The sequence below is a fragment of the Cynocephalus volans genome, chromosome 6 (assembly GCF_027409185.1).
Source record: "Cynocephalus volans isolate mCynVol1 chromosome 6, mCynVol1.pri, whole genome shotgun sequence".
Taxonomy (NCBI): Eukaryota; Metazoa; Chordata; class Mammalia; order Dermoptera; family Cynocephalidae; genus Cynocephalus; species Cynocephalus volans.
Window position 1 is genome coordinate 70,282,323 of NC_084465.1, and position 8,083 is coordinate 70,290,405.

Here is an 8,083-nt window from a genome sequence, read left to right on the forward strand (position 1 = left end):
ACTTAAAAATGGTTAAAATGGTTAAGTTTTCTGTTATGCATATTTTACTAAATAAAAAGATGTAACAAACGAACAAATAGATATAAAAAACCCACAAAGGGGTACCACTTCACATGCATTAGGATTGCTATAATAAAAAAAAAAACGTTAATGGGGGTAAAAAAAGAGGTTTCCAGTGCAACCCTCAAACTAGCTGAAACTAAGCACAGATCTCCTGAGACTTTATTTTCCTTCCGGTTTTGAGAGTCTTTTTCTGTGTTCTGATGCAAGTCCTCAGCCTGTTTGGATGCTTTCCCGTATCTTCTCTACTGAGTTGAATCCCTCCCATCTTTTAAGGTTCAGTTCAAGTCTCACTTGCTGTATGAAACTCTCCCTGATGACCACCCTAATCTTTCCGTCCTTTGAACTACCCTTAACCTTATTATTTGTGCCATTGTTAGCTTTTGTCATAAGCAGTTTAACATTATTAAAATTATTTTAAATAGTTTCTATATATTCACATGTTGGTATCCATATCAGCATCTATTTATTCTGTGCTGGATTCTCTTTACCCAACTAATCTATGCACACAAGGGATCAAATTTTGTATCTCTTTGTTTCTCTTAATTGCTGATGTAGAACTCTGCACATATTGTTTACACAATAGTTGCTGATCCATCATTTGATCGTGTGTCATTCCTATGACATAACCTTGACAGAACTTTTCTGAGGAAAATACCTAAATTCAGTGTTTCTCAACCTGTTTTTTATCATTGTACCCTCATCCCCCAAGAGTTTTGTCTTTACAGACATTTTTTTCCTAATTATCTTTCCAACGAAAATTCTAAAATAGACAGCCTATCTCTTTATGAAGAGAGTAAGATTTTTTTGCCCCCAAGAAATTTTTTCTCCTTGGGGGTGACATCATCCCCATTGAGAATGCATGTCTTAACCAAAGGGAAGGTGAACATTTAATGTTTTGCAGCAAGGCAGTGGGGAAAATGTTTGGGTGATTTTCCAGGCATTTCAGCCTCCTCAAAGCACAGCACCACAGAGGTTCTTCTGCTCCACCTCCCTGAGTACCTAAAAACACAGCTCTTTTTTTGCTTCTGTGATTACTGCCTTTGGTCCTAGTTTCCTGCATTCCCAAGTGAGAACAGAGCCTGAAAGTATCCTTTCTAAAATGTATCAATTTCCCTAAATCTCTTAGTTGTTGGGTTATTAATTTATTCACTTATTTTGAGAGGAAATAAGCAGCTGTAGTTGATATAAAGAAATATACAATGTTGCCTCTTTTCTTAAGGTGCATGAGACAAATTGGAGGAAAAGGATAGAGCACATTATTTAGTATAGAGAAGGTTGCTGCCAGCATATACCAAGATACTTCCAAAAGTTCACAGAAAGGGCAACCAAAAGAAAAATCAACAAATGGGATTATATCAAACTAAAAAGCTTCTGCACAGCGAAAGAAACAATTAACAGAGTTAAAAGACAACCAACACAGTGGGAGAAAATATTTGCAAAATGTACATCTGACAAAGGTTTAATATCCAGAATATACAGGAACTCAAACAACTTTACAAAAACAAAAACAAAAAAAACAAACAAACAAAAAAAAAACGAAGCAACCCAATTTAAAAACGGGCAAAAGAGCTAAATAGGCATTTCTCAAAAGAGGATATACGAATGGCCAACAGACATGAAAAAATGCTCAACATCACTCAGCATTCGGGAAATGCAAATCAAAACCACACTGAGATACCATCTAACCCCAGTTAGGATGGCTAATATCCAAAAGACTGTGAACGATAAATGCTGGCGAGGTTGTAGAGAAAAAGGAACTCTCGTACATTGCTGGTGGGACTACAAAATGGTGCAGCCTCTATGGAAAATGGTATGGAGGTTCCTCAAATAATTGCAGATAGATCTACCATATGACCCAGCTATTCCACTGCTGGGAATATACCCAGAAGAATGGAAATCATCAAGTCGAAAGTATACCTGTTCCCCAATGTTCATCGCAGCACTCTTTACAATAGCTAAGAGTTGGAACCAGCCCAAATGTCCATCATCAGATGAGTGGATATGGAAAATGTGGCATATCTACACAATGGAATACTACTCAGCTCTAAAAAAGAATGAAATACTGCCGTTTGCAACAACATGGATGGACCTAGAGAGAATTATCTTAAGTAAAACAAGTCAGACACAGAAAGAGAAATATCACATGTTCTCACTTATTTGTGGAAGCTAAAAATAAATAAATAAATACACAAACAACCTGGGGGTGGTGGGAAGGAAGAAGACACAACAATTACAATTCCTTGAAGTTGATAGGACAAGCAAACAGAAAAGACATTGTTGGGAGGGAGGGGGGAGAATGAGGAGGGAGGGAGGTTTCGGTAATGGACCACAATAATCAACCATATTGTATTTTGACAAAATAAAATAAAATAAAAAGTTCACAGAAAGATCCATATTAGTTTTCAATTCTATTTTTCTTTGAACTTTTGGAAGTATCCCTGTATGGTGCCTTGTTTGAACTAGAACAAGACTCCCCTTCTTTCAGGTCCCACAGCCTTGGGCAGTACTCACAGCCTACTCGGACTTGAACTCCCTTTTCTGGGTAACTTTATGGAAGGAACCACCTCCAAACCTTCAAATAGTAACACTGACAGGACAAACAGATACAAGAATTAATGTGTTGAGCTCAGTTGGTTGAGTGTGGTGTTGATAACACCAAGGTCAGCGGTTAGGATCCCTATACTGATCAGCTGCCACCAATAACAACAAAATATATATTTAAGATATATTTTACACACTGTGAAACAGTTCATGAGACATGCCCTGTGTAGCCACAGATCCTTCTTTCCTCTTATTGACTGTAGGGAAAAATAAGCCAAGCTCTAGTTGTCACATCCCTTCTCTTTGCTTGGATGTGGTGTGCAACTGGCATGGGTCCTGCTTTGGAGTGTGGGAGTATCCGGAGAGAGAGCATTTGCAGAGTGAACTCTAGACAAGTCATCACGTAGAACACATATCTCCTGGGACACTTTGCCTAGAATTTGTATTGCTTTTTCCCCCCCTCTAATCTGGGCTCTCCATCTGAACTATTCAATTTTAGTTCAGATTAAAACATTCCATCAAACTTCACTACCAATAACAAATTGCTAATTTGAAAAGACATTTTATAAAACTAAACACAAAACATTTTTTCCCCCAATTTACCAGTGATCAAAAAGTTCTTCTGTTTTATAAAGCTTAAAGTTGGGATTTCTGCCAAATGTCTGATTTTCTATTGTTACCATATTTTGATCTCACATGGAAATAACGTCTGTGTGACAAATATTATTGCATCACATAAATTAGGAAAAATATCCATGGCTTCTGATAGAATACTAGCAGTTTCTTTTGGTTGCTCTGAAATATCCTACAAATAACTTGACAAACTCCCCCCAAAACTAACAGCATGATTCTTAACGAAAATATGTAAACTTCTTTGTGGATAAATATTTTAACTTAAAATATAGATTCTACAATATTAGTGGGTAAACATTTTCATTTACAAAATATGGATCCCACAGTATCAATTTTTGCAGATTGCTTAAGCTTTTTGGCTTGTTGCTGCCGAAGAATTGATGAAGATAATTGAATGGTTATGAGCTTAGTTTGAGATTTATAAGTCTCTGATTTATACTTCATGACAAACAGAATCATCCTTTTATTTTTCCTTCCGTATCAAAAGTTCTTTAAAAATTATCCATATTGTTCCAATGTCTCATTCTATTTTGCCATTATAATATTCTTTTTATATCTTCGTTTTCACTTGCAAAAAGAAATGTGTGTTTATTCTTTGAAATTAAACCAATGTATAAAAATCTGAATCTACACAATCAGCACAAGAACTTATTATGGTGTATGATATTTTAAAGAAATAAGTTTCTGTACAGGATTTAAAATAGGGATTGATGTACTTTTTCACATCTTCTTGGTATGTATAGGGAGGGAAACTTTCCTAGTCATTCAATTCCATATTGCATGGATGCCATCAACGAATCTGTCAGCCTGAATCTATCCCTTGTGGTGAGTTAGATTAGAAGGAAAGAAAAGAGTGTTCTCCCTAGAAGGGATGAGGGGAAGAGAGAGGACATTCTCCTCTTGCATATCCCCAGTGCCCTCACAAAGCTGACTGCTTGTGCATTGCTGAAACCACATATCCTGTCTGGGATCTTGAAGGTCTTTGACCTCAGAATCTTTTGAGTTTCCCACATTGCCCTAAATCTGCAAAGCATGATGTGCTGAAATCATGTTGCGAGATGAGTCTCACTGATTTTGTGCTCTTAGGAGTTCATCTGAGGAAGTGACCAAGCAGTTCTCCAGAGACGTAGATGCCTGGAAAAAAAAATATGGCATGGAGACCTGGCTGTATATGCCTTCCAAAGTTTGGGGGAAAGAATCAGATTTGGAAGTATCAAAACATTTTTTAAAAACTTTCCAGTAAGTTTTTAAACTTTCTCACTTAAAACAACTCACTTTCATGAGTTCAAAGAACAATTATGCATAAAAGATGCTTTAATTACCTTAATTCAGTAAGATAGTGTTTTGTGATGTTCCCATCTTTATGAAGTTACAGTCAGAGGTAGAAAAGAGCTGAGATTTGTTTGTGACCCCTAAAAATGCAAAAGATGAGGGGGAAAAATCCAGATGCTTAAGATCTCAGGCTTTTGAAATACTTGCTTCCACTTTAGTGTGTAGCTACCTTCCCACCACCTTAATTTAAATAGTATCTTTGAGAAGTAGAAAAAAAATCAAGAATTTTGGTTAAATACAGTTCAGTTACTATAGAAGATGGTCATTAAATATTTTGTAAAGTATTTTATGTAGTATCTATTTACAAAGAGTACATACAGTGCTACTTAGGAGTCTGTATTAGGTACACAAAGCATCTTGTTATAGGATGCTATGTTCAAATCATACGCTACATTCTAAACATCTAAAAAGTTAAAATATCCAAAATATTTTTAATTGCATGTTAATTAAGACTTTGTAAACACATAAGAAATGTGCTTTTTGTTTCCAAATTATCCACTGTATTAAAAGCTATGTTATGAAGTGGTGACACAGACACCTCTGGAATCATGCTGTAGCAATAAACCTATGATACATGCAACTAAATTGAACACTCCAAATCAGATATTAACCGATAAAAAAATTTTTTTAAATCACATGAAAAAGAACTAACTCGTTAAGTCAATATGGCTGGGTATAGTGCTTTAGAGGCAACAGCCCAGCCCTACATACAGCACCTCAGAGAATCCAGTGCTAAGAAAGGGAACTATATTGAAAAATAAAAATGCAACAATTGCAGCCTGATTATTTTATAAATATGACATCAAATGAGTAGCTTGAATCTGCTTCTTGAGCAGAGATTGAATGTCAGGGAGAGCTGGGTTGGGGAGCATTTTGGCTGCAAGTATTATGGATTTTAAAATTTTCTCTTGTACTGAAAACTAAGTTCACTTTAAGCCTGCTGAATACTGCATTTTTAGCCTTGAGGTAGCCTAGCAACAGTGACATCTAGTGGTAACACTCATTCCATTCTCATTCTCTCTCTCTCTCTCCCCTCCTCCTCCACCTCCCCCAACCCCCAAAACCAGAGTGTCATCAGAGTTAAAAGTGTTTAAAGTTGACTCTCTCTACTGATACCCACTCTTAAATGTTCTCTCTGGATCTCTAAGGTGCTTCAAATACATGTGTTGATGGATCAAGACTGAAATGTTTAACTCTGAGTATTTCTTTGACTTGTACAAAAGTCACCTAGCAGTATAGCAAAAGGAGAATAATTGGGATCAAACATTTAAAAGGACAAGTTTGACAGCCCAAAGAGCTTGGTGATGGGTAGAACGCTCACAGGTGCTCCGTTTGCTTTAGCACTGCCCTGCCCCTGTGGCCCCATCATACAGAAGGCAGCCACCAGACTAATCTTCCCAAATAGTAACTTTCATCAATCCTCCAGTTGTCCCCAGTGGCTCACCACATTGAATTCATACATGCCTGCCTGGCTTTTAAACCACTCATAAAAATTGTCTTGCTTATTTCTCACAATTCCTCAACTCATTTCTCTATTCCAGCCAAGTTAGTTTCCTTCTGTCCTCTGGACCCATCATATTTATTTCTCTTTTCCTGCTTTTATTCCTCCTTTTCTCTCTCTCTTTCTTCTCTGATGCCTATTTTTCAAGACTCATTTTAAGTTCATCTTTTCTGTGAAGCCATGTCTTCTTTATTCCTCAAGTCTATGTTGATCTCTCTCTTCTGTGAGTTAGCATTTTATTCATACTTAGTACCACACAGTAAAGCATTAAACAGTTTTACTATTGTTTCATGCTTCTTGGTCATGTCTCATCTGCTAGAGATTAAACCCTGCAAAAGCTCTTGATGTCTTTTATGTCTTTTTGTATTTTCCATAGTTTTTTTAAGGGTGTGAAATATACGAAACACATCCTTTTCTAAAACATTTCCTTAATCTTTTCCTTAGCTATGGGAGCACACAGCAAGAGCTTTTCAGTCCAAAAGCTCTATCCATTATTGTCCAACTAGTTAGTAGCCTACAGTTTTTGGTAACTTCAAGTATAATGTTAAGCTGAGATGCAAAATAATAAATAAGCCTTAGATCAACTTGAGTTGTTGTGAAAATTTATTCCCAGGAGATTTTCAAGGCAATATAAATATAAAATAAATTATTTTACAAGCATTAGATACCACACAACAGAGCAAAATGACATAGAATAGTGTGGAAATCTTTCTTCATATTTGAAAAGCTCTATTTATCCTCCTTTAGGAAGCTCATCAATTCTAGAAATGTATCCTATATTTCCAACTTAAGTTCTGTTTGCTATTGTTTGATTGCTCATTGTTTTTCTAAGACTCTGGTATACTATCATGTGGATTATCTAAGGAACACTGAGAGTCAATTTAAAATTCCTAATTTCTATTATTTTTTAAATAGAAGGAACTTTTGTACCAGAATTTGGATAAATAATATTAAGGTCCTATTACACATCCACTAAGCATTGGCCAGGTTAATACCATATTGGTTAAGATTCAGCTGAAGGATTGGATTCTCTCCTGGGTACCACGTTTTGAAAGAGACAGACAAATTGGAGAGAGTTCAGAGGGGAAGAACAAAAATGATCAAAGGTTTGGAAAATCAGCCCTGTGAGGAAAGGTTAAGAGAATCAGGCCTGTTCTGCCTAGAGAAGAGAGGACTGAAAAGGGCCGTAATAACGCTCCAAAATACATAAAAGGATGTTTTCAGGGGGAAAGGGGCCAATTATCCTCATTAGTCAACAAGGACAGAACCAGGAGTAATGGGACTTAAGCTGCAGCAAAGGAAGAAAAAAAAAAGATTAAATATTATGAAAACCTTCATTTCAAGGCTAGGCCTAATGCATTTTCTGAGTTAGGGATAAAGAAATCAGTCCTGCTGTGATGGTAGGGGGAATATCATAAAATTACCAGAGAAAACCTTGGCAACTCAATAATTCTAAGGCAGGGAGGGGAGAAGCATGGAATTTTGATGTTACTCTAAAATTTACATAATATTCACCACTCCAGTCCAATGAGGTAGTTATTTTCACCAAAAGCCACACAAATACGTACACACACACACAAATATGTACAGACACACAAATCATAAAAGAAACAAGACAATTAATTACCCAATCCTAAACCATCTTTGCCCATTCTTTCACAGGATTAGCACATAAAAATAGATTTTGTCTTAAAATAATAAACTATTAGCACCCCTTGTTCCTGGGTTAAATATAATAATCATATGAAAAAACAGTAGTACTGATTGACCTTTAAGTACAGATAAGTCAAGCATGAGCATAATGATGATAGAGTGAAAGAAAATATAATAGATCTGAAAATAATCAACTTTTGTTTGTATGGGATATGTTTTTATTGCTTGCCATTCACTCACAGTTTTACTACCCTCTGCTTCACTGAGAAGGTAGGGGTTTCCAGCTTGAGTGCTTTATCTACATTCCTTCCCCCTCACTACAACTCTGACTGGATTTTAAACTTACCGGTAGAAAGGGTG